Source organism: Microcebus murinus, chromosome 1, assembly GCF_040939455.1.
Source record: "Microcebus murinus isolate Inina chromosome 1, M.murinus_Inina_mat1.0, whole genome shotgun sequence".
NCBI classification, from domain to species: Eukaryota; Metazoa; Chordata; class Mammalia; order Primates; family Cheirogaleidae; genus Microcebus; species Microcebus murinus.
In genome coordinates this window covers 90,260,120-90,286,491 of record NC_134104.1, presented here as the reverse complement: position 1 = coordinate 90,286,491, position 26,372 = coordinate 90,260,120, and the positions used below count along the sequence as shown (strand labels likewise).

General features: G+C 40.4%; 1 protein-coding gene across 4 annotated transcripts in view; it reads right to left on the bottom strand.

Annotated features, from left to right (window-relative positions):
* The window catches only part of TNIK (TRAF2 and NCK interacting kinase), a 380,956-nt gene that overhangs the window by 185,015 nt on the left and 169,569 nt on the right, over positions 1-26,372 (bottom strand). The gene's annotated exons all lie outside the window — the stretch shown is intronic.

Sequence of the window (26,372 nt, the reverse complement as noted above, 5' to 3'; positions counted from 1 at the left end):
AGCTATTTCATAAGCACTCAGGAAATACTCGATTCTCCTCCAGCCCCTTTCCGCTAAGCTTCACAGTCAGAAAGAACTCAAGAAGGGTGAATAGCTGAGAGGTCATCTTATTTACTTCCTACTAATCCCAAAGAGAAGCCAATTATTACCGCTGGCAGGAAGGGAGAGATTCTGAACCAGGCCCATTCTGGTGCCTGGGCTGCTTTCTGACTGCAGAGGGGCATTTGGAAGCAGCCTTCCTGAAACAAAGACCGGAGTTTGAGGCCAGGGATCAAACTAAACTAAATGCTCCCTCAGGATAGAACAGTAGCTTTGGCCTCCTTCGTGCACAGAGAGTGCTCTGCACCCCAGGAGTAGCTGTGTGAGTGTGTGTGTGTGCCGTTTGGTGTGAAAACACCAGGAACAGAACACTCTGCTGCTGAGGGATGTGTCTTCTTCCCCAGGTCTCAACATCCTTGTCATCTTTAAACTTGAAAAGCACCCACCAGAAGCTGTTTCCTCTGGTTCTAAAGTGCAGCTGACATGACAAGTGGCTGCACAGCATGGCCGGGGAGGAGGCATGAAGCCATGAAGGAGGCAGCCCTGGCCCTGTCCTGCCAGTGTAGGGTACTCTGCTGAGGTCCTAGAGTGTTAGAAGAATTGAGGAACTATACTGGTAGGACCAGGGCAGGCTGCTCTAGAACAGGGGATTCATTTTCCACAGGCTTAACATAAAAAGGGGGTTTAAACAATTACAAGCAACTGTCCACTGTGGCAGCATGCAAACTGATGTATCGTTACAGGAGTCCAAGTCCATCTGTCCCCCCATCAGCCACGTGACCCTGGCACTGTAACCACTCTCATCTGAGAGTGATGACACCTCCCCTCTCAGTCTCTTCATCTGAGAATGGTAACAGCTACCATCTCAGATAGGAGCTGGGAGAGAGTCCACGTGAAATACAAAGCAGATGCTCACGACGTGACCACTATCGCTGTTACCATAGTTCTAATTTAATTGCATTTATGGTAATCACAGCATCCTGACTTTGTGATCTGGCTTCTCAGAATGGAAAATAACATTCTGAGGACAATAAAACATGCTGGACATATCAGGTGCTTGAGAACCCATGCCGTTCACTAAGTCCAGCGAGGGCTCCCACTGGTTGTTACGAGCCAAGGAGACCATCTGCCCAGAGCCGCTCAACTCCGAGCCTCAACACCCCATTCATCTTCGCCATAAACTAAGCTGCACTTGATGTGACACTCCGGAGAGCAGGCATCCCTCCTCTTTCATCCCAGCGCCGACTCTGATGGCATTATGCTGCCTGTGGAGATGAAATTGCACACACGCGGATGACACAGCTTCTCCGAACACCTCTGCAATACTCAACTGCTGTTGGGGTTCTGGTTTCATTGCTGATGAATCTCATTCCTGAGGGACAAGTCACAGAGCCTTTTTTTGGTTCCTGCATTCAGACACTGTCCCTAGCCACTGCAGACAAACACATCATCTTGTGCTTAGAGACCAGTGCTTTTGTCCCTCGTCTTCATTTTTCCACCACAGCGATGATTGATGCCTTGCAATCTCATGAAGAATAATGGCAGCAAAATGAAAAGCATATGTGTCATCTCTGGGAAGACATGTGGGCAGTAAAATATAGCTGTACCAAGGCTTTGTGGCCATAACTCTTAATATCTTTGTGCAACTGGAAATAATAAAAAAAAACTTTATGATTAATATTTTATCTAAAACTCCTACCACTGTGGAGGAATAGAACAAAGAAAATGCACATCCCAAAGAGCCTTCTGCATCAATAAATAAGGAACCTTTAAAGAGCTACACTATCTCGCTAATGATTTCCCTACTGACCTGAATCAACTTTCAGAGAGAAAATGCAAGTAATAAAGGGCTAGGAGATGGCAGGATGACTTACTTGTTTCTCCTCCTAGCTGTTTTCTAATTCCCCTCACCGATTTCCAATGCCCCCTGTCAGTCGAAGAAAGGAGAGCCAACATGGACTCAGCCTTCAAAACAACTCCTGTAACCACTACATAAGCGTCCTCAGAAGCCAGTAAGGCAAAGCCAAGCCCAGGCTCCTCTTGGTTAGGGTCAGCCAAGCTCCAACTTTACAACAGATAAAAGGGAGGCTCTTCCAAGTCAGTCCCAATTTAGCACTTCTCTCCATTTCTTCCAGGGACACCATGCCTGGACCTGCCCCCTTCTCTGCCCTTCATCCTGGTCTCCATGATTTTTCTTTCTGTTCACCTGACACTCTAAGAAACTATGGGAGTGGTGCTTATCTTCCTGGTGAAGTATCAGCTAAGACAATTTGCCGATGGTAATCTCATTACAATTTTAGTAACCAATTATCCCTGTTTACTCCTTGGGCTGCTCAGGAGTGCTCTCTCTTGCTTTCTCTCTCTTTCTCTCCGTCACACTCACGCATGCACACACACGTACACATACACAAATAGACATCCATGCACATACACACAAACATGCAACTGGAGTTTGATTTCTCCCCATAAATGTCATGGGCCTGTCAGCCTTGCAGCATACTGTAATGATGTATGTTTGTAACTCGCCTATGCATAGCTTGTGTCCCACAAAGTCCATGATCATGTGCTTTGTATAGGGGTGTGTGTGTGTGTGTGTGTGTGTGTGTGTGTGTGTGTATACCTAGCACTCAATGTGTACTGGATAAATGTTTGGGGAATAAATCCTAAACCTAGACTTTACATTCAGGCAGAGTGCTGATACCAAGTTGTAAGACTGGACCTAACATTTAAACAGAACTTTTAACCAGGAGGCAGCCATATTAGGCTTTCAGAGGCCACCATGAGGACTCTATCCCATGGCTGATGGGACAAGACTCAGGTTTGGGGATCAAGGAATAATTGACAGTTGTTGACTGGCAGTTGATAACCACTTCCAGAAATTCTACCTGGTGGCCTAGAAGCTAACCCCTCAGAGGACTTCAGTCAAGACCCTGAACAAAGAGGCTGAAAAAATTCTTGTGCCATACAGTTGGCTTCACTCCATGCTGGAAAGACTTGTAAATGGAAAGAAATAACCCAATAGATTACTATATAAAAACAGTGGAAACAAATTTCTGTCTAACCTCACAGCCAAAGGTTAAGAATTCACATAAGTTAAGGCAAAAACTGGAAAGTGGTATCCACAGCTGAAAATCGCTAATGTTTATAAGTCAGGCACTCTTCATAATATTATGGAATCATCATTTTGAACTCTGATAGTGTCTGTTTCATTGCCCTTGCCCTACACTGAATGCTCTTCCAGAGATCCATTTGGTTTGCATTCCTGATGTAAGCATCTTTCTTCCTGCCCTCATTAACTAAAGCAGCCCTCAAGGTATTAATCTGCAGCGCACAGCTTGGCTGGCTTGTGCCATGTAAAAGGATGTGACAAAGATCCTTTGCTTAGCCAAACTTTATTCAGGATTCTGAGCCTTCTCCTAGGTCCATCTGTGTACTTTCTTGCAACATCCAGTTTTAGCAAAAGAACCTTGCTAAGTCAGTTTTGCCAGACACCCCCCATCCTTAATATCTGATCACCCTAGGTATCTGCTGAGTTTGGTCATCTCCCACCATCCCCCAGGTGATGTCCGCTCACCCTGGCCTGTCTTCAGCAAGAATCCTGTTAGGTCAGGTTAGCCAGAATCCCCCTTATCTTAGTAATTTTCCATCCACTGACCACTACATTGCTCCTTGGCTATAAATTCCCACTTGCCTGTGTTGTATGTGGAGTTGAGCACCAAATCCACCCCCCACTGCAAAATCCTGCTGCAGTTTTTCCTACACCTATCCCCATGATCCTGAATAAAGTCTGCCTTACTGTGCTTTAACCAATGCCACAGAATAATTTCTTTCTTTAACAGATGAAAACCTGGGGAAATGGCATAACTTCCCATCTCTGCCTCTTCCACAAGACACACACACACATTTTGCTGAAAGCATTAATTTTCAAGAGGGGAAGGATATGTTGATTTGGCTGGGATGGATGGAGAGAATGACTAGGGTACAGAGGCTCCCAGAATTAATAGCATCTTTGTACTATGAGTTCTGTGGAGCTAAATTGATGTGCACTTGAGAAAACAAGGGAGTTGAGCTCAGCTCACAATGGTGGCTGTGCCATCTGGTTTCCAATGAGTTGTTTTTAGCTAAATTTTCAGTTAGGCTCATTAAAACCTAAGATACTTCAGTGTTTGGTTTAAACAAATGGGCTCACAAAGCCCATTTAAAAAACTCAACAGAACTTCCCTTTCCTTTAATGGCCAAAATGCATTGCAAAATTCCTGTGGGTCAAATGGGATGGTTTTCTAAAGCCAATTGTTTAAAGATATTACTGAAGAACTTCTCACCAGAATATAAGGGTTATTGCTAAAATACTTAAAATTTTTATTTTCGAACCTTTTCCTAAAACTAAAGGTTTATCTTACTTACATCAGGTATTTAATAAAAAGCCATGACTACTAGCAATAGGTTACTTAAAAGCTTCTGAGTCCCATTTTACAAAACTGCCTGCTTTCCTTTCTTCCTCCTTCAGAGGTGTACCACCTGCAAGCCACGGTGTGAAGTTGGAGAGTCCGCAGTGAGGAAGACACAGTGGGTCCATGTTAATACTGTGATGTGGAAAAGCAAGCAAAGCACCTGGCGTCAGAAGTCCCATCCAGGGTCTTGTCTGTTCCTATGCATGTCCTGGAGAAGCCTGTGTTAGCCACTTCTCCTGGCTCTGAGATTTGAATAAGAATTGATGCAAAGCACTCTCCTTAGGGTGGTGGAGTGAGGGGTGCGAGGAGTGGGAACAGCAGTTATACAATCTCTTTCCTCAAGGCTACCATCCTGAGGAAACCTTTGCTTCAAGATGATCAGACTGACCTTTAGCCTACCATATTTCTCTAAGAAAAAGGATAGGAATGATGGATTTTTAAACAAGAAGTCTTTATACCACAGGCTTCACAGAAGAATATATGATATGCATAAAAGATTACAAATCCTTTTCACCGACTGCCTTCTATCCAATGCTTGAGGGAAGAAATTACAGCAGTAAGCTTGGTAAGTCAGCGTATATAGTTTTAACTTTAACCTCCAGTTCCATAACTGCTAATGCTTATAACTTTCTGTCAGTTCGACCATCCACACATAAACCCATCCATTTGACTGCCACCTGTCCATCTATTAATCTTTTTGTCTCATTGAAAGGATGCTAATTCAAAGGAGAGCTAGACATCTAACTGTAAAATTCTGGAATATAATTCAGCTGACTATTTTCACTAAGACTAGTCCTCAACAATCCGCAGTACCTACTGGAGCACCAGCTGCAGTCTTTGTCTTCCTAGTTGTATTCCTAAAATTTTCCTTATTGGAAAGAAAAAAGGCAAAGGCTCTGAAGTCCCAGATTTGGTTTAAATTACTAATACTAAATGGTGCGACTCTTGGACTTGACTATACTATGGGAGTCTCAGATCCTCATCTGTGCTTATTTCTTAGGGTTTTTGTGTTTATGAAATGAGTAACATGTATAAAGGACCCAGAACAGTGACAGGTACATTTGAGGGAGATGCTAAAGAAGTTAGTTTACTTATTCTTGTGTTCTTACACTATCACAATTAGCAACTAACTCCACCAATGCTCAAAAACTTGTCATTGTGGTATTTTTCTTATAAGTTTTTTCGGTTTTGATTTTAGATGTGGTGAATGGAGCATTGTCATTCTTAGACAAACATATTATTCACATTACCAATTAGTCTAACATGAATTAATCTTTCATTTTCTCAACTCATTACATGTAAATAAGCATATCCACATTGAAGGCACTGAACATTAGTACAAATGTAGCTCTTGTCAAAGCAACAGAAAACTCAAAACTCACAGAGCTTTCATATTATCCCTACCATAATATAGAACTAGATATATGTCCAAATAGAATCCCATCTTTGCAGTAAATGCTAACAAGATCTTACATTACAAATAATTAACAGTGTTTCATCTATCACTTTTCCAGCTGCATACAGAGTCTCAGAATTAGGGGATATCTAGTGGATGTCTACTAGGTTCACTAGTAGTTGAACCTCCCGTTCAACATAGGGTGCTACCTGGAAAGCTGAGACTCAGACACCACAAATGTCTTATTAGGGTCACTTATTAGTAAGTGATAGGACCCTCTTCCCAACTCAGATCTCCTCACTCCAAAGCCACTGTTGTTCTAAGACTATATTCTGAAGTAAATATACAAAAGAATCTTAATTCTTGGAACATGAGACATTTAGGATTACACCTTACTTACCATAACATAAGAAGTCCTTTATAATGTGGCCCCAGTACTTGTCCCCTCTCATTTTCTTTTTACCTCCTTTCCACACAGCAGGTACATCAAAACACATCTGCATGCATCCAACAAGCACCAACAGACATGGGTTAGTAACAGCGAACAATTCTGACCAACCTCCACAGCAGAATACCTGACACACAGTACACTTCTATTGTCTCACTAAGTTACCCTAACTCTTCTCTAAGCTCTCTTATGTGGAAGTCCTTCAAATATTTAAAGATTGCTGTCAAATTTCACATAAAATATTTTTTCCCAGATAGTTATCCCAGTTTCTATAACTATTACTCATATATCACATAGATCCCAGATTCTTTATGATTTCAGTTGTTTTCCTCCACTGGAAGTACCCTCACGTGGTCAATATCCCTGCTGAGACTTGGAGACCCAAACGTGACCTCAGCACTGGGCAGAGGCAGGCAGGGCCGTTGACTCCCCTAAGCTGGATGACACCCAGGCATTTTTCATAAGAGTTGCTGCCTCTCTCTTTTTCTTGACTTGCTCAGTTGATTGCTGGTTGTTACATTCTTCCCTGTGCAATGTCACCTTGCTTCATATTGCTTCCACCCCATTAAGATCATTTTGATTTTGTCAACCCATAGATTAGTGATCTCCACCACTTTTGTGTCATTTATAAATTCCATACTTAGGACTCCAATGTCTTCATCAAAGGCACTGAAGAAAAGAAATGGACAGTTGCCATTAGAAACCTCCTACCAGATGGGCAGTGGCCCATAAATCAACACAGAGCTGTATGAGAAGCCATGAATCAAGCCAGCTCTACTGCTATCTAGCCAGTATATTTTCATTAATGTCTCACAAACACAAATCTGACAGCCACATTGCCTAGTTTAAATTTCTTAATGGCTCTTTATAGTCTACAGATAAAAGTCAAAATCCTTAGTTTAATATACAAAGCCCTCCCTGCAGGGATTTTGTGTGGCCTCCAGCCCCAGCTTCGGTACCATGTCCCCTCAGCCCACCACCACCCACACAAGGCTGCTCTCTTGCCGTCTGTGACCGGAGCATTTCTCCCACCCTTCCATGTTATGTCACATCTTTACATCTTTGCTCATGCTGACTGCCCTGCCAGCACTGCTCTCCCTTTCCTTGCTTGGCCAGCCATGTAATTTCATGATCCAGCCCAAACATTACTTTCCGTGTACAAGTCTTCCTGACATTTCTTCTCATCCAGAATTCATCATTTCTGCTTTTCTTTATACATAATTTTAATCGTGGTATTTTCACACTTATTTACGTGTCTGTCTCTCCTACTAAATCTCAGCCTGCTTTCAAACAGTTGCCCTAGCACCAATGATAGTCCATGGTAAGTAATCAAGAAATATTTGTGGACTGGATGGATAAATAAATATCTTTTTTGCTAAAATTAAGGCAAATGGCCATATCATAATTCCAAGTGTAAAGAAATCTACCTTAATTTCCTTTCTTCCTTGTATAAGGTATGACTCATTCATTCCACATCGAGTACCTAACCTATGAGTCACTGCTCTAGGTGCTGGGCTACAGCAATGGGCAAGGCAGACAAGGTCCCTCTTCTAGTGAAGTTTAAATGAGAAGACCATTCTAGATGATGATAATATATGGTACTCAGAAAATAAAACAGGAGTCAAAACACAGGACAGGGTGGTTTGGGGTGACGGGACAGAAAATTTTAAACTGTTGAGATAGAAAAGTCTCTGTGAAGGGGTGACATTTGAGCTGAGGCCTGGATAACAAAGATGCCAGACTGTATAAACAACTGGAATCAAATAAAACACTGCTGTGTATACCCCTTTCAATCCGAACCCAGCAGTGGGGTCAATGGTAGACCACTCTTGGGGTCACTGGGTGCAAGATGAGGACCGTGGTCTAACTCTACTCACTGTAGGCCCTCCTGGGGATTTTTCATGACTGTCATGCATGACTACACTGATGGACTGTCCTACAGTGGGGCAGAGCTCAAGGTTTACCTTTCCTTGTTTCTATGTATAAAAACTGTCTGCTCTGATTGATTTCACTGACCTTTTAACAGAAAAACAGATTTAGTGTCTGCCTGCCCTCTTCATGTCCCCCTCCCATCACACTCAATCCCACCCCACCTCCTCTGAACCTGAACGTCATTCTTCATCACTTTCATCTAGACATTGACAGAAAGAACAAAAGCTAGTGCTTCACATCTCAATTTATCTGCTTGCCCCCCCAGAGCCCATAAATAAAACAAAAAATCCTACACAGCTCCTAAACATATTCTTGAAGATAAAAGATCAATGTCTAGAAGGAACTTCTCCCAGGCATTCAGGACAGAAGCAACAAGTGAGAAATAAAGCCACCCTTTCCTAACCTTGGAGTAATTTCACCTGGCTTCCCAGCTCTGTGGCTAAAGCACTATAGAAACTTGTCATATTAATACACCTATGGAACACTGCAAACAAATTCAAACTTATTTATTACTAAGTGTTCAGTCGCCTTTCAAAAAAATGTATTCTTCTCTTCTTCCTTGTTAAGGGAACCTCAATTCTGTTCTAGTACCCACTCATAATGAAATGACATTACTCCCAGTGTTGGTATAATTGTGGTCTATCTTGATAATCTTAGCCCTCTTGCAAATGACTAGTTTAAGGGCTAGTGTGACCTGTCCTGGCTAATAAGGGAGGAGGTAAAATCCACTGGAGGACTTCTGACAAAGCTTCCTTGCTGATAAAACACCCATAGAAAGAGAGAGCTCTTTTCATGTTGCTGGACATTATCGTACCTGCATCTGACACATGGAACTTAGCCATATTGAGGGTCCCGGGTAAACCAGCCTGAAGACAAGCTGAACACCTTCCAACTGATAACATCTATCACCTTGAAAAGTCACCGTGTCATTCCCAGCCTTAAGAACAAGCGAGCTGGGCTGCATAAATTTTAAGGCCCATTGAAGCTCAAAAAGTATGGGATTCTCACTGAGGCACCTTTTAGCAATATTTTAGGTAGTAGAGTCAGTGTTGATGTATGTAATGCTACCTGTAAAAACTCTTCCATGTGACCAAAGGATCATGGGGGGGGGTGTTTATAGGAGGATATGAATTGGGATTTATATGCCTATAGGCTTTCAAATTTAATTTTTGAAATGAATCAAGATCAATGAATGAATGAATCTTCTGAAATGAATAAGAAAAGGTTAAGAAAGGACATTAGTTATCAGAAATATGAAGTTTATAGTGACTATGGCAAGATTACAACTTTGTTAACAGAGAGGAACACTTCTGAGATAAAAAAAAAAAAGGGAGAGGCCTTCCAAATTTCAATGAGTTAAACATAATGACAATGATGTTAATTTTTTAAAAACCTCAATTTATTCATTTTATCCATTCAACAAATATTTACGGAGCACCTGTTATTTGTCAGGCAATGCCTGATGTATAAGGATGTATAAAATACAGAATTCCTTTCCTCAAGGAATGAACAGTAATACAGTGAAGGTCACAGAGAAGTAAAATGATATTAAAATATTTCTGACAATAGCCATTATTAGAAGAAAGCCTGAGGGAGTATGGGAGAGCAGGAAAGGGGTGCCTAGCCTGGGCCGGAGCAAGGGATGCAGGGAGGGCTTTCTGATGAAAACAACCCTTACTATGAGACCTGAAGTAGGAGGTGACGGAGGGAGGGATGGCAGGAGGGGTGCACTGGGGGAGCACAACTGTTCTAGTAAGGCTGGAGTATTGGTCATGAGAGCCATGAAGCTGGAGAGGTGAAAGCTGGGACCAGGTCACATGAGACATGGTAAAGGAGTTTGTGAGCTTATTAGCATTGGGGAGAACTGTGAACCAGGACAGGGCTTGTCTGCAGTATCTTTCTTCTTGCAGCACGTCCAACATTCCCATCTCTGGTTCCTTCATGCTTTCCAGAGGCCCTCAAATTGGAAGCAATCTCTATTCATTCATAGAATAAATGAATGAATGAAGTTTAAAGTACAATTTTGTGTTTCAAAGGGAAATAATCCCTTAACAGAGAAGAATGAAGCTAAAGTCTTACAATTACAAGGGGGTCTTAGTTAGATCAGCTAAATGTACAGGTGAGGAAACAGAGGTCAAGTTCACCCATGGCATTTCAGACCTCTGCCATGAGAGAGGAGTGGGGGGTAGCTGAGTTCCCTTCAGCGAACTACTGAGTTAGGCCCAATAGGATGGCAACTCCTGAGAACAGCCACCATTACTTTACTGTACACCACGACCAAAAGCTCCACATGAACAGGAAAATAAATGCTTGGCAGGGCAGGGCAGGGCACACAAAGTGGGTGCCCATTAAGCATTTACCAGAGGCAGGGAGGATTCTATTTTTCATGCAATTTGAGAACGTGAAAATGAACTCAGGTACTCTCCGAAAGTAGGCATCAAGAAACAGAACATAGTCCATGAAATGCACTTTCAAAAGAAAAGGCTAGCAAATGACAAAATTCTGGTCAAAAATGACTGGTCAACACTTACATGCACATATAGTAGTAACATACACTGGATGCCGGGCAGATGGGAGGGAGGTGGAGGGGGTGGGTATATTCACACCTAATGGGTGCGGTGTGCACTGTCTGGGGGATGGACACACCTGAAGCTCTGAGTTGGATGGGGCAGAGGCAATATATGTAATCTAAACATTTGTACCCCCATATTATGCTGAAAGAAAAAAAGAAAAAAAGAACAATCAAAAACTGAAAATATTTTCAATAACAGAAGAAAATCTACAGAAACTGTGACTTATTTGGATAGGATTTCTAAGCAGATAATACTAAGTTTAAAAAGATGTGTGTATGCTCATTTTCAAAACCTACAGTGGCTTCTTTTTAGGAAAACCACAGACTAGAAGAGCTTCCTCAGCAGAACTTGATTGATTCATCTTTAATCACGCAACAGGTACTTCCATGAACTGTGTGTGGTCTCAGACCTACATTCACTCTGGCAGACACAGATTTCAAAACTGGTGAAAAAAACTGGAAGAAGGCCGTTCTTCAAGTGTTCTATTTCTTTGCATCTGAAATTGAAGTGGATGCTCCCAACAAAGACATATATGCAAGAATGTATTTGGTTGCAAGGAAATGGTAATTAAAATCATCTTCATAAGGGAACTCATTTTTGTGAAAGGTACCAATGATGTGATAAGCCATCATTAATTTAATCAAGGCTCGTGAGGACACAGGGAAAAGGGGAATCTTAAAAGGAGACTGGACAGTGGTTGAGTCTCAAGGAGGATTGGTCTGAGTCACGGGTGCTTGCTTTAAAGCAGCTTTATTATTATTTCCTTTTTAAAGTTATGGGAATGGCAAGAATTTCCAAGTAGGAATCTGCAGTTGCCTGTTCAGTGACCTTGCGGCTCCTAGGACCCCCAGAGGCAGCCAGCCTGTCAGGACACCTTGAATTCAGACTCACATCCTGGCTCAGCACACCCCCATGCTCCCTGGAATCCAGAGGCAGAGATGCAAATGAGGCATGAGCCCAGAAAGCTGTCAGGGTTGAGAAAGAGGGGGGGAAAAAAGGAGGAAAAGAAGAGAAGGAAGAAAAAACACAAGAAGGAGGAAGAAAGGATGGAGGGAGGACAGGAGAAAGAAGAAAAGAAAAGGGAAGGAAAGGAAAGATGAGGAAAGGAAGGGTTTCTAGTCCACAGTCGAGATCGCTGTTGACAAAAGACTGTGGACATGAATTTTAGAGAAGGAAATATGAAAACAGTGTTATTATAGCGGCTAAGATTTCCAGGAATTGAATTATCACTTCACTACCCTTTCCAGGAGGTAACTGCTAAGGAGATAAAGGATTCTAAATATTTTTTGAACTGAACAAAAAAAAAAAAAAAAAGGAAAGTGAACATTAAGATATAATATTTAGGCATAAAAAAAAAAAAAACCACTTCTGGAGGCATCTCTCCTCTTGGTTTCCATTCATCTTCTCCCAGAGTAGGGAGGAATGGCTCTTCCTCAGTTTGTCCCCTCCCAGGCTCTGTCACCTGAGCACACAGAGCAGGACCCGCTTCTCCTTCACATGTATCTGGAATGCCTACTGAGGGCTCTAGGCCTCATTATCAGGTGGTCCTGCTGCTTTAGAACACAGCCCTGAGCCACCACAGGTCTCTGGGATCTGCCTAGTGTATAATCCGATCGAGCTGTGAAATTTGCATGCTTACCTAGAAAACCTGGGCCTTCGCAGGAAACGAGTACATTTTACACAAAGGAAACCAAAAAGAAATTTGGTAAAATAACCTGAAAAAATTATAGAGTGCCTTGAAAACACTTCCTTCCTCTGGCCTTTCTTGCGAAATCAGATACCAATGTCTTCCAAGTTGAAAAATCAGTCCAGCTGAAGTTAAACTGGCTTCCTTCTGTTCTCCAAAGCAGATGATTATCATATTTGACTATTTTCACTCTGAGTCTGTTCAGAACAGCCTGGCCAGCGTAAAACCCAAAAACATTTCGCTCTCAGATTTCCACGTAAAATGCCTTTCTTATAATGAGAAGCCTAGATAAGGCAAATGGCATTTTCCGCTTTACTAATCTTTTTCTAGTGATAAAAAACTGGCACAGATGAATCCATGTTCTATTTCTTGGGATGCACTTAACTTTCTTTTAAGGAATAATTAAAAACTTATTATTGAGAGTATAAAATTAAAGGAGAGTGTTTGACCAAACCAGCTTAGTGTCATAGTAGTATTCGCCCAATGTGGCAGAGATGAGTCAGTGTGAGAACTGGTAAATATAGAATTGACATCTTGCTAAGAGGAGCCAACAGGTTCTCAGGAATCCAGCCAAGGCCGCTACTGTGGCGGCAGTTCTCTTCACCTGGCTTTGTTCAATACAGTACCAAAGAACTCCTTGCTCAGCAGGTTCCAAGGGAAAGGGAGGGGCCAGCCTGAAGCGAAGTCCAGTGCAGGGAGTGTACTTAATTTAGAAAAGCAGCCTGGCAGGACCAAAAGGAGCCTGAAATAAGAACTTAGATACTCCCAGGTGTAAATTATCTCTCTCCAGTGTTACAAGTCCAAAATCTGAATGTTCTACCCATGGGAAACGGATACGAGTTCAAAAACTCTTCCTTTCAAGGCAGCTAAGGCACCGTGCTCCCATGTGCCAGTGCCACTGCAAAATGCTCTGTCTTTATCCTTCTGATTCCGGACAGCAGGGACTAATGTGACAATCGACCTACTGATAATATCTCACCATCTGAGTAAATTACAGTGCCATCCATGACCAAAGGACTGGCAATTATCTAGTGACCATAACCTTTAGATAGGGCAGGAAAAAAGGTCATTTTTACCTAACTGATATGTGAAAGGGAACAGGGCAAAGTTCTCCAACCTGTGTGTCAGTTTCCTCATCTGTGAAATTCCTTCATTCATGTAACAGGTTGAATGAACTCTTACTGTGTATGCTGGGCTCTGTAATAGGGGCCCTGGATTCAACAGTGTGCTAAACAATATGTCCACTCCCTGCCATTCCAAACCCTGATGATGGGCCTGGATCCCAAAGCCCCTTTTCCTTCTTCATCAGAAGAAATCCACCACAGCTCTTCCATGGCACCAACTCAAAACTGTAGTCTGAGGAGTCTGCCCAGAACATGCTCTCAGACTTGATTGGCTCCTCATTCAAAATACAAACCCCGCTATAGAATGGCGTGCTTGCCAGTGATAGTCTCTCCTTGACTCAACTTTAGTCGGGCTCCTCTAAATTCTCCTCCCAACCAGTACTTCATGTCTGTCTTTGTACTGCCCAATTTTAGCAAGAGTCCTGTCGAGGTGGTTTAGCCAGAGTCCCTCACCCTTGATATCTGATCACCCTCCTCATCTCCTACAGTCCCCCACGGTCCCCCAGGTAATATCTGATCACCATAGTCTGCCTTCAGCAAGAATCCTGTTAGGCAAGGTAGTAAGAATTGCCCTACCTTCTTAGTAATTTTCCACCCCCTGACCTCCCCACCCTGCTCCTTGGCTATAAATTCCCACTTGTTTTTGTTGTATTCAGAATTGAATGCTGTTCTATACTGAATTCGCTTTTCCTCCATTGCAGAAGTCCTGAATAAAATCTCTTTGTACTGCTTTAACTGCTGCCCAGCTCTGGTTTTCTTTGATACAGTCATTCAAACCTGAGCATAAATTACTTCAATCACCCCATGAGGTCTAACCTTGAGCAGCTGTGGAAAGGAACTAGAGTTTTCTTCTGGGAGAAGTGAGAAGATAGTAACTGAAGCGAGAAGACCTGGGTGGTGGGCTGCAAGGAAAGACACCAGACAGGCTGGAGACCTGGGCTCCGTATGCAGGAAGGAGAGCTGGAAGACGGACAAAATGGACTGTGCCAGTGAAGTTATAGCTGGCGGCTCCCAGAAGTATTTCTGCAGCCAAAACAATGGCTGCTACGTGGAGCGATGCAAATATAAAAGCTTGGCTAAGTCACAGCAATTTATACTTTGCAGAGGTAAATATATCCCATGAGTAGAAAACTTACTTTACATTCTTTTTCAGAGTAATTTGACTCTCATTTGATATAGCTCACTCAAGTTACCAAAGTTTTCCTATTGACATCTCAATATAAAAATGTTCAGGATTATTCAAAGCTCATTTGAAAAAGCTCATTACAAAAAATTGTAATTAAAAGTACAAAATGGCAGCATTTTGGCTACTTGAAAAATATCACGCTGTAATTTTTCTTACAATGGAAGGGAGTAATACTGTCTGTAATTTATTTAGAGAGTATCTAGTGTAATGCAGACATGCATATTAAACACTCTCTATTTCATTTCATCTGACTAAATGAATAAATACATTATACTATCCAGACACACAGTTGAAACATTTCCCCGGGTATTCTTTAAACACAATGCTCAAGATTGCAATGGCATCACGACTGATAAAAATGACAAAGACGCTGTTAATCAAGTGAATACAAAGCAACAGCATGAATTATTTATGCCAATAATATTTGTAACCATGCAAATTATATATTGATGTTACATTGGAGTGTTTAGTATTTCAGCCAACATACATCACACAATGTTCCCACAACCTCGATGTTTAATTTCCTTGGATAGCTTGAATTCACTGGTAGCACTCAAAACAGAACCATAGAGACAATTATCAATTTGGGTGGTTGTCTCAAAATATCATTTTTCCCTTATTATGAAATAGCTACCCCACACACAAACCATGGCCATGGCTGGTGTTCTTTCAGAACTTCCTACATTAAAGACCACTGAAATAGCCTGTACTAGGGAGGCTGCGGTTCCACTTTCTGAAATGGTCTTTTCTGACTCCTGCATTAAGGTCAGAAAACAACATTTATGGGAGCGGCTGCCAAGGCAACTTTTGTAAGTCAAGGAACACAAAGATTTTCCTTTGTCAACCTAAAATAAGTTTTAGAGGACTTCGGATAAACTAAATATCTAGGAAGATTTTTACTTCTTCATCTATGACATCAGTCATACTGATCAACACTGATTCCTTCATCTCATTAGAAAAAACACTCACAACTTACAAACATACACATATTCACACATGGATGCACACTCGCATGCACACACTCACTTTGACCAATTCAATTCTACTTGGAAACTGCAAAGATAATTATTTTTCCTTAGCTAATCCCACCTTTCTAAGTTTAGAAGGAGATACTCAGGTACTGCCACAGTTAGGCTGACCACCCACCAAACTATAAGTTCCTCAAGGGTTAGGGCACATTGAGTCACAGGAATAATCCCATAGCATCTACTGCTATTTAAATACTGTTTGATTATTGAATTGGAGTGGACTCTTAATGAGCAACTGAACTGCCTAGGAAAAGGATAGAAGATAGTACTACATCTTCCTTATTGAAAACTACTTCCCCATTCACACGAAGATGGAAAATATATGGGTGCCACTATAGAGTGTCTGTCAATGCGGAGAGGAAAGAGGCCAAAGAGAAAACGCCTGGTGACTTCCCCCAAAATACCCATCTCCATAGTCAGACATCCCCACCTAAATATAACACCAACAATCCAAATCATGCCCAAAGTAGAACTCATCTCTAGTCTCCAACCATAGTCCCCAAATTCTCTCTATGCCTTTCTACGTGCTAATTTCATTTCCTGAAATACCCCTCCCCACCTCTGCCCACTGTCCTAACTCTCCCCGCGACAGGTGTGGTGGTTAACAGCGTGGACTCTGGCTTGAATCGTGACTCTACCACTGACTGGTTGGATGATCTTGGGAAAATTACTCCACACTCAGTGCCTCAGTTTCTTCATTGACATAATGGGGATAATAAAAGTCTCTACTTCATGGAGCTGCCATGAAGGTTAAGTGAGTTAATAAATGTAAAATGGTTATAACAGAATCTGGCACATAATAGGTAGATTTTAAGTGATAGTCATCATTTTTCCTGTTATTGCAAGCACACTTAATACAATGCTCATTTACTCACCTCTCTGTACCTGCCACTAAGCTGAATTCAGGGATTTCTTACTTACCCTGCACCGTCTGAGTGCAGTGCCTAGTACATGGTAGAGACTCACTATGTGTAGGAGGGAGGGATTGGGTTCTGGTTTATCCTAAGTGCAACCTTAGCCTCACTGTGTCTGGGTTGAAAACTTCAGTCTTCAAGTTCTGTAATAATTCTGCTTCTAAATGTGCATCTTTCTTACTTGTGTTGCCGACTCTAATAGTTTTGGCATTTACTTGCACTTTCACATTATTCTCAAAATTTGCCCTCCTTCATCCCATTAAACTGTCATCTGAATAATCTTTTCAAGAGCCAATCAGATTTATTTTTCCAAAAAAAGAAAATAATAATTATTGGCTTAACTCCAGGATCATCAATATTGAGTTCAAGGTCCCCTGCCTGGCACTGAGAATCACTTAAAATAAGATCCTGACTTATCTTTTCAACATCATTTCCCATGACCTGCCCAATACACACCCTCTAACTCACCTTGTATTTTCTGTCTTCAGGCCTGTGTTCAAGCTAAGCCTTCATCCTGGAAATACTCATATCCGTTTGTCAAAATCTTATTCATTCTTCAAGATCAAAACCAAATGCTATTTCCTCCACAAAAGCTCTTCTCAAAATTAATCTCTACCTTTCATATAGCCCTAAATCACTTTTTATGGGAAATCTATTTTTATTAAAAATTTAGGACTGTTTTGACTTTAGTTACTTGTATATATTAGGTTCTTTAAAGAACGGGACTATGTCTTAATTGTGTCTATAAAAAGAAATGTGCCTAGAGCAGTGTTCTACAATCAACTACATATAATTTTTTAAACTGAATTAAAAAGAAAAAAGTTAATTGATATTTAGGATGCTAGGACTCACATCTGTGAACAAGCAAATTTATTTTAAATAATTAAATTCCAATTAAGTTTCATTCTTAGAATTGCCTTTGAGTGTTAGATACTTGCCTGAACCAAATTATTCAGTTATAAGCCTTAAAAGTTTACTTTATATGCTCTAAAATCATCTTGCACACAACAGGCACTCAAATATTTGTTGAATTTAATTGTTAAATTACTTCTCTCTGGGAAGTTCAGAAAATTGAATCCATAGAAGGAGTCCACAGGATTTTAACTATCATCTGGTGATGGTCATAGTACCCACTACATGATGACACCAAAAAGAAATAAAAGACAAACTAGCTCCCTTTGCTGGTTCCTGGCTGCCATGCAAACACTTACAGACTGTTTTTGACTTTCCCTCATCCCACTCAACTTGAGTCATGACTGGTGTTGACATTAGCAAATTCCTCCTGTTGAGGTCTGTAGGGCAAGGTGTGGGTGCCAAGGACATCATTGACAGATAAGGCAATTGCAGCATCAATCTCTGGTGAAGTCCAGGATCTGGAAGGCAATCCTTTCACTGGTGGGAAAGAAATTTTCACATCTAAATCTTGAGCTAGAGCTCTACATCTATGGGTTCCAAAAAGGTCTCTTTTTAGATGGCTCCATACATGTGGAGACAGTTGGGGATCCAGGAAGGAAAATTCCTCAAATGGTTGTTTGCTCTATTGATGCTGTCCATAAATCCCATAAGTTCTTTTCATTTCTTTTATTCTTTTTTCTTCTCTGAATGTATTTTTTAAAATAACCTATCCTCAATTTCACAAATTCTTGATTTTGCTTGATCAATTCTGCTGTTGATGCTGTCTATTGAATTTTTCATTTCATTCATTGCATTTTTCTGCTCCAGGGTTTCTGCAGATTTTTTTCTTTAATTATTTCAATCTCTCTGTTAAATTTCTCATTCTGGGCACTTGTTGTTTTCCTCATTTCATTGAATTATTCCTTTGTATTTTCTTGAAGTTGCCTTCCTTAAAACTGTTATTTTGAATTCTCTATCTGGTAGTTCATACAGCTTTATTTCTTTAGTCTCAGTCACTGGCACTTTATTTTGTCCTTGGGGGGATATCATGTTTCCCTGATTGTACTTGACTCTTGTGGCCTTGCACTGATGTTAGACATTTGAAGAAGTAGGTGCTTATTCTAGTCTTTATAAACTGGCTTTGTCTTTGAGTGCCCTTCAATAGTTAGCTCATCCAGAGATCCTGGGCAGGCCATCTGGTATGGTTTCAAAGCCTGAGGCTGGTTAGGGCCAGTGTGACACTGGGGTAGCCTAGAAACCCAGAAGGGCACTGGGGCAAGCTGGAAGCTTGGCGCCACTGAGGTCTACCTGCCACTGAGGGATGTCTAAAGCCTAGGACTGCTGGAGTCAGCCTGGCAGTATAGGGTCTTGACTGGTATTAGGGCTGATCTGGTGGTTCAGTCTGTAGGTACTGGCCTGGAGTATGGGGCTGTGGAGACCTGCCTGGTACTGGGTTTTACTGTGGCTGACTCAGTGTTGGGGTTCAAGGCAACGTTTTGTGCTCACTTCCTTCTCTCTCCCCCAAGTGGATGGTATCTTTCGCTGCACTGTACTGTCTGTAGTTGGCATGCAGGTAGTATAAGTAATGTAAAACTGTCCTTCCTACCTTCTTTTCTTATTGTGCTATCACTAGGTATGTGATCTCTCAAGTCATTTCCTTAGCTCTTGTGAAGGTATTTTCATGCATGGATAGTTGTTCACATTAATGTTTCTGCAGGGGGATGATCGCTGGAGAGTCCTATTCTGCCATCTGCTCCTCTTCTCAGCCTACAGCTTTTTAATAACTTTTTAACCCTAGGAGCCTCAAAACTTACCATATGGGTATGTGTTGCTAAAAAAAAACTTTATATTAAATAAAAATGTGAGTAGAGCCTAAAGAAAGGAATGATAGAGATGTTCTGACAACTGACAATGAACCATGCAATCTATTTGTTCTGTTTTATGTTTTCAGGAGGGAAATCAGAGTGAGAAAATCTGTGAATTAACAGCTTGATTTACTTTAAACTTTCACGAAGAAGCTTGGAACATCAATAAGACATACGTCTTCCTAAGAGGCTGAGCACAGACATCCCAAATACCCAATTTCTCTCCCTCATCTTGCAGAACAACGACATATATATCTATAAGGAGTGACAGAAAATAGAGGGAGGAAGTGAGTTAACTTCCATTTTCAACAATGCCTCTTTCTATGTTTAAGGTAAAATAAGTGGCCCAGGGCCCTATGTCTCAGAGAGACAAGCCAGTGAACATATTTTAGCCTATAGGAAAAAGTCTTTGCAAAGGGAAAGGAAATGTGAACATTCTCATTCCAATATTCTGTAATTCTCAAGAGTAAATCTGGGATGTTTGGAATTTTCAAGGTCAAAAAATCAAAGCATATTACATGTAGGCTACTCCAGTAAATCTGAGGTATTTGGAATTTCCAAGACTGAAGAGCAAGACACATCATGTGTAGGCAACTCTAGGTGTATTGGAATATAATTTAGTATAAAAGTTATGGGTAAACTGAGTGTCAGGTTGCTTGCAGAGACTGAGCCCATTTGTAAGGACTGAAAACCACTTCAAAAGCAGGTCACAGCTACTGGCTGCCTAATGAATAAGAAGTTACCCTATCCAGCCCCCTGAGTCTCAGCCAAGCATCACACAAGCCTGGAAAAGGAAGTTAAGATGAATAAAAGGGTAGGGGGAGTGTCATCATGTAGGATAGAAATATGGTCCAAGCATCCTGAGTTTCAAATAATTCTTACATAGATGAAGTTAAGTTGGCAGGCCAATCCACATGCAGCTATTAAACAGACAGCAAAATAAAATATTGTCTAGTAACAATTCAAAATAGATACGTAGAAAAAAAATTGTGACTACCATTTGACCACACAAGTTGATCTTCTCTTCTTCAGTCAACCTCACTAAAATGAGTTAAGAGATTAAAGAGATTAAAAATGTCATAATGTCCCGAGTAAGTCTAAATAAGTCTCTTTCTCTAGAAGTCAGAGAGACACTACAAGGGCGATAATTAATGAAACAAGGAAGAAGAGCCTACAATGTAGAAATCCATGGACAGGACCCAACTAATCTTGCAGAACTGGGCAATACTTGAGATACCTGGAAGGACAGAGGATAAGCACGAGATGCAAGTCAGGAAAAATAAATTATCTGAAGTCATATATGTGGAGCATCCAATCGCTAACCCATCCCACATGCCCCCCTCCATTCTGTCAACCAATAATCTTTCTCCTTTCCCCTCCCTCCCCTCCTCTCCATTATCCCAGACACCCCCACACTCACATATAAAAAGAAATTTGGAGCAGTATTTCCTAGAGAAATTGAAAGGCCTCAGAGAAAAAGACTCCACATTCAGACCCTAACCCATTCAATCATCATAAAACAAAGCCCACACAGAGAGTCACAGAGCAGCTGGTAATGGCCTCACTCTTAATTATGAACACACAATCACGGGTTACTAGATGTATGAGGAAAGCCTTCAACAAGAAAGAGCACAAACAAGATCAGTAAATGGGGCGAATAGTTCTGGAAGAAACACAAATAGAATGGGCAATGGAAAAGAATTTTAAAAAATCATGAAGAGAGTCAAGAAAAATACTATATCCATAAAACAAGCAGAGAGTGCTATGAAAAGGAAGTAGCCAACTAGAAAAAATCCTAGCAATTAAAAATTATTTTTCAAATTAAAAATTAAATAGGATGGATCAAAAAAGATTCGTATTACTCATAAGACCATGACTAGATTTTAGAAGTTGAAGAGACCATAAATGTGTTTCCATATAAAAACAAGAAGAAAAAAAAAAAAAAAAACATGGGTCCCCTACAAAGGACTAGGAATCAGAATGACATTAGCCTTTTCAAGAGCAAGCCTGGAAGACTAAAGACAAAGGAAGCTCCTACTGAGAAGCTGTTTTTTCCCTTTTACTCCATTCTCATCACTCATTCTCCAAACGCCTAAAGCCTAAGGATGGAGCCAGAGAAAAATAATTTTCATTCTAAAATCCCATATTCATCCAAATCATCAGCCCAATATGAGAAAAGAATAAAAACATTTTCAAACATTCAAAGACTCAGGAAAATTAGCCCCTATATACCCTTTCATAGGAACACAACTGAAGATATCTGCAGCCAAAATGAGGGAGTGGACCTGGAATGAAGACAGAATAGTTTTCAGTAACCCATGGATCTGAAGGAAGAAATTTTGGGTGACAGGGGAGCAGCAGGCCTAGAGAGCAGAGAGATGGAGGAAGCGGGCAGGAGGGGCTGGGGAAAAGGGCACTGAAGTGAACTCTAATGTGGGATTGTCAAAAATTGAAGTTGTGATTAAAGGGCCAAAAGGGCAGGGAAAGAATGGCATTTGGAAATTCCATGAAAACAGAAAGCTATGCAAACACGAAGATTGAACTACAGTGATCATTAGCTCCACTACGAACAATAAGTCACAGATATTATTTATTGATTTTCAATTCTTAGAATAAACCTTTCACTAAAGCACTAAAGACTTAAGTGTAGATACAGAACAAAATGAAATACCATGATCCTTGTTACACAATAGTAAAAAGAAGTAGGGAGTGCAGGGGTGCCAAGAGCCTCATTTTACAAAATATGGAATCTAAAAGATAGTATCTGTTAATGAAAATTCATCAAGATGCATACTTAAGAAGTTTTTTGCTATGAATGTTTATTTCAGTAACAAGTAGAGAAACAAAAAGCGACAATATAATTATATTGTGAGTTTGGAGGAATGAGCATGTGAGAGTATCAGGGAACCAACTTCCCATCTACTTTAGCAGAAAAGCAACAAATGTTTAATTGCCATAGTTTGAATGTGTCCCCCAAAGTTCATGTGTTGGAACTCAATCCCCAGTGCAACAACGTTGAAAAGTGGGACTTTTAAGGGACGATTCGGTCATGAGGGTAAAATTATCTCAGGAGTGGGTTAGTTATTGGGGGAGTGAGTTAAAAAAACGTTTGCTCCCCCCTTCTCTGATTTCTCTCGTGCATGTTCTTTGGTCCTGTGATGCCTTCTGCCGTATTATGATGCAACAAGAAGGCCGATAACAGATGCAGCTTCTCGATCTTGAACTTCCCAGCCTCTAAAACTATGAGCCAAATAAACTTCTATTGCTCATACATTACTCAGCCTGTGGTATTCTCTAATAGCACAAAACAGACTAAGACACTAATAAATTAGGGAACAATAATAAAAGCCTATTACAATGAGATCTAAAGGCAACATACAGAAAAAAACAGCTAAAAGAGAAAGAAGTGGTTGCTTATAGGGAACAGATCTGGGAAGTATTTAGTAGAAAGTTCAAAATTTGATCAGGGCTTTGTATTAGCTGTTCTGTCTAAAGCAACTGTTAAGTGCTTGTAACACCTTTGACAACAGCAATGATGATGTTGATGATGATGAAGGGGAGGAGGATAACAGCCACAAATATTTAGAACAATACCTTTGTTCTAAGCATTTCACATCTTCTATGTCATTTGATTGACACAACACCCTATAAGGGGCTTTATTACTATCATCTTCAAATTGCAGATGAGAGAACCGAAATATGGAGAGATTATTTAAATTGCCCAAATCTACAAAGCTAATACAAGGTAAAACTAGGATTCAAACACATGGAGCCTACAGACATGAGGGAAAAAAGAACAAGAAAAAAAAAAACAAATAAACAAAACATGCACTCTGGTTCTAGAGTCCTTCAGAATTGATCTGACCTCCCTGATATCAATACACATCTGTTAATAGTCTATGCACCATAAAGAAAAGGATCTGTAAGACGGGAGAGATCACCACCCATTCCTGCCTTCAGGAAATGTTGCAGTTCTACAGTTCTGTAGATAGGAGCTTATCTGAATACAATGAGCCAAGTACTTTCCCATCTGGAATCTTTTCCCTCTTAAATCAGAACCTCTGTCCTGCCTATTCCCTGCTGGCCATCCAGCACTGATGAACGGACAGGCACTATCTCCCTGTGTCACACCAGTCATTCTGCCACCTCCTTTAGCCTTGTGCCTCTTGGCAGGACCTCATTCCTGTCCACTGTCCAGACAATCACGTGAAGCCTCGATTGCGCCCCGCCCGTTCTCCAGCCGCTCATCACTGTAGATGAGACTTTTTGAATAAGGTAACAGAATCTTGGGTTTTGACAGGTAATTAAACGCCACATATGAGGCTCTGGCTGTAGAGTTCACCACTTAGAAATTGTGTGTTCTTAAAAAAAAAAAAAGAAAGAAATTGTGTGTTCTTGGATCAGATGCTTAATCTCTATGAACCTTGGTGTTGTTTTTTTAAAAATCTGTGAAGTGGAGACAATCTTTATAGCTCATAGGACTGATGTGAGGACATATGCTAACATGCTTAGCACTATGCCTGGCACGGAGTAAATTCTTGATAAATAGAAGTCATTGTTATTTCTAGATGTTTCAGATGTTAGCTCCTTTCACTATTCCCGTTGGTACCACCTTGAGAATAATCACAATACTATATAGTCCGAACTGCATCAAAATAAAAACCTGCCTCCAAAAGAACAACCCTTCCAAGATATACCAAAAGATGAAATAAAAATATCCATCACTTTTTAAAAAATCAATGTTAATATAGAATATTATATATTTTCTTAATATCAGATCTATAAACTGTAAGACTATTCTGTTACTAAAAATCAGAGCTAATACTTCATTACTTGTCACCCAATAAATATCAATTATCAATATTAATACAGCATTTATTAATATTGGTATTGATGATTAATATTTATAATTCTTAATGCAATTGTATGCAATAATTGCTGTAATAACCATAGAGAAATAGGTATTTCTGTATTAGTATATGTTACTATATATTCTGTTATGTTACTATAATGCTGACTGTGGCTCTACAGGAATAACCTGACAACATCCGGCACAGTCAGTAAAACAGATAGTATTTGGGAACTTATTGAATAAAAGTCTCCCTTGAAGAAGCCAGGGAATGATAATACCCTTATAGAATGACATAGTATTAAACATAAATAATGTCTATCTATAAGTGGGAAATATTCTGATTGAGATGGACTAGATTTAGGGTCCCTAATTTTTACTTGGGTGGGAGCTACTTTCTCTTTCCCTTCTGCCTTAAAAAAACAGCCTGAAGGTAAAGCACTGGAATAGAGAGGAAGCCAGTGACAGCCTCCCATGCCCTTTCTAATATAAAAAAGCCAAGATTGGAGAGGAAGAAGAACGGCATTACACAAGTTCTGACCATATTAGATCACAATTTTTCAACTAGAAGTTTCCTCAGGGTAGCAAAATGTATAAGAACTTTGCTTTCAAAATAGATATGAATTAAAATCTGGCAACAAAATACACCTTATGGGGCTTTTGTGAGGATTAAATAAGGTAGTGTCTGTACAGTGCTTATCGGTGCCTCATCCAGAATGAACGAGCAACACACTTAAAATATTCATATTCCTGATGTCTCTATGGTTAACACTAAAACTGTACTAAGTATACATTATTTTTCTCTCACACACACACAGAAATATACACATTTATGAACACCTCACACAGTTCCCTGGACCTTGCCATACCTGAAGGTCAATGGGGGTAACGTTTGCTGCCATTGTGGAGTGCAATTTAAAAACTGTGGTCATGTGAACTGGCATCCTCTCCCCAGCTCAGAGCATAGACTTGAGAGTGATCTAGAGATTGAGGCTAGAAGATATCATCCAGTCCACAATCAGTACAGATTAAAATCTTCAGTTCTAGCACAGATTAAAACTTTGGTTATCATCAAAATAACATTTTCCTCGAGGCAATGGTCCAAGATCTCCATCCCAGTGAATCACAAAGAGGAGAAAGAATAGTCAGCACTGAGTATTTATAGGTCATTGACTTGGTGCATGGCCAAAAGGATTTTTTTTAACCAACATCTCTGCCAAAGGAACTATCTGTGGATTCTCCTAGTGTTATCTTAGAGCTTTTTAAAGTAACAAATGAAACAGAAAAAGAAAAATAGAGGTATCAAAACAGTTATAATGAACTATTCTCTGAAGCTCATGAACAAATGATGTAAAATCTCAAGAGACTGAAAACTATTTTCCTCTCTCAAGATTCAGAGCAAAAATTTAGAATGTAAAATGAAAGGCGAGAAAGGTGGCAGCAGGAATCATTTTATTTAAATTGTGTAAACTGGATATCTTTCACGGTCTCTTGTGGGGAGGGTGGGTAGAGAAGCTAAATTTTGTACTAACTCTTTAAAAATCTCATGTAATGTTAGTAACTGACCAAATACTCTTTGGATTTCATATGTATCAGAAGAAGGAGCTAAGAAAACATACAGTTCTTTGAAATGTTTCCTGGATTCTTTTTTCTTTTTCCACAAAAATAGAACTACCCCCTTTTTTTTTCTTTTCTCTTTTTTGAACGGGGAAGAGGATTATGTAGGAAATTTGGCAACCTAAATGAACATAGGAGAAAGCCAATAGTATAACTAAAGGAAGTCAATCACCAAATTATCATTCACTTAGGAGAATTTCAAGCTTTGGGGCTAACGCTCCCAAATAATAACCATCACCATTATCAAATGCTTCATCTCACCAAAGAGCGGAGGAGTTCAGTCTTGCTGACCACTAGTTATGGGGTCTGAAAAAGAAAGGCTCCATGGCAACCGTTCAAGGCTGGCCACCTAGGAAAATCTATGGCTCC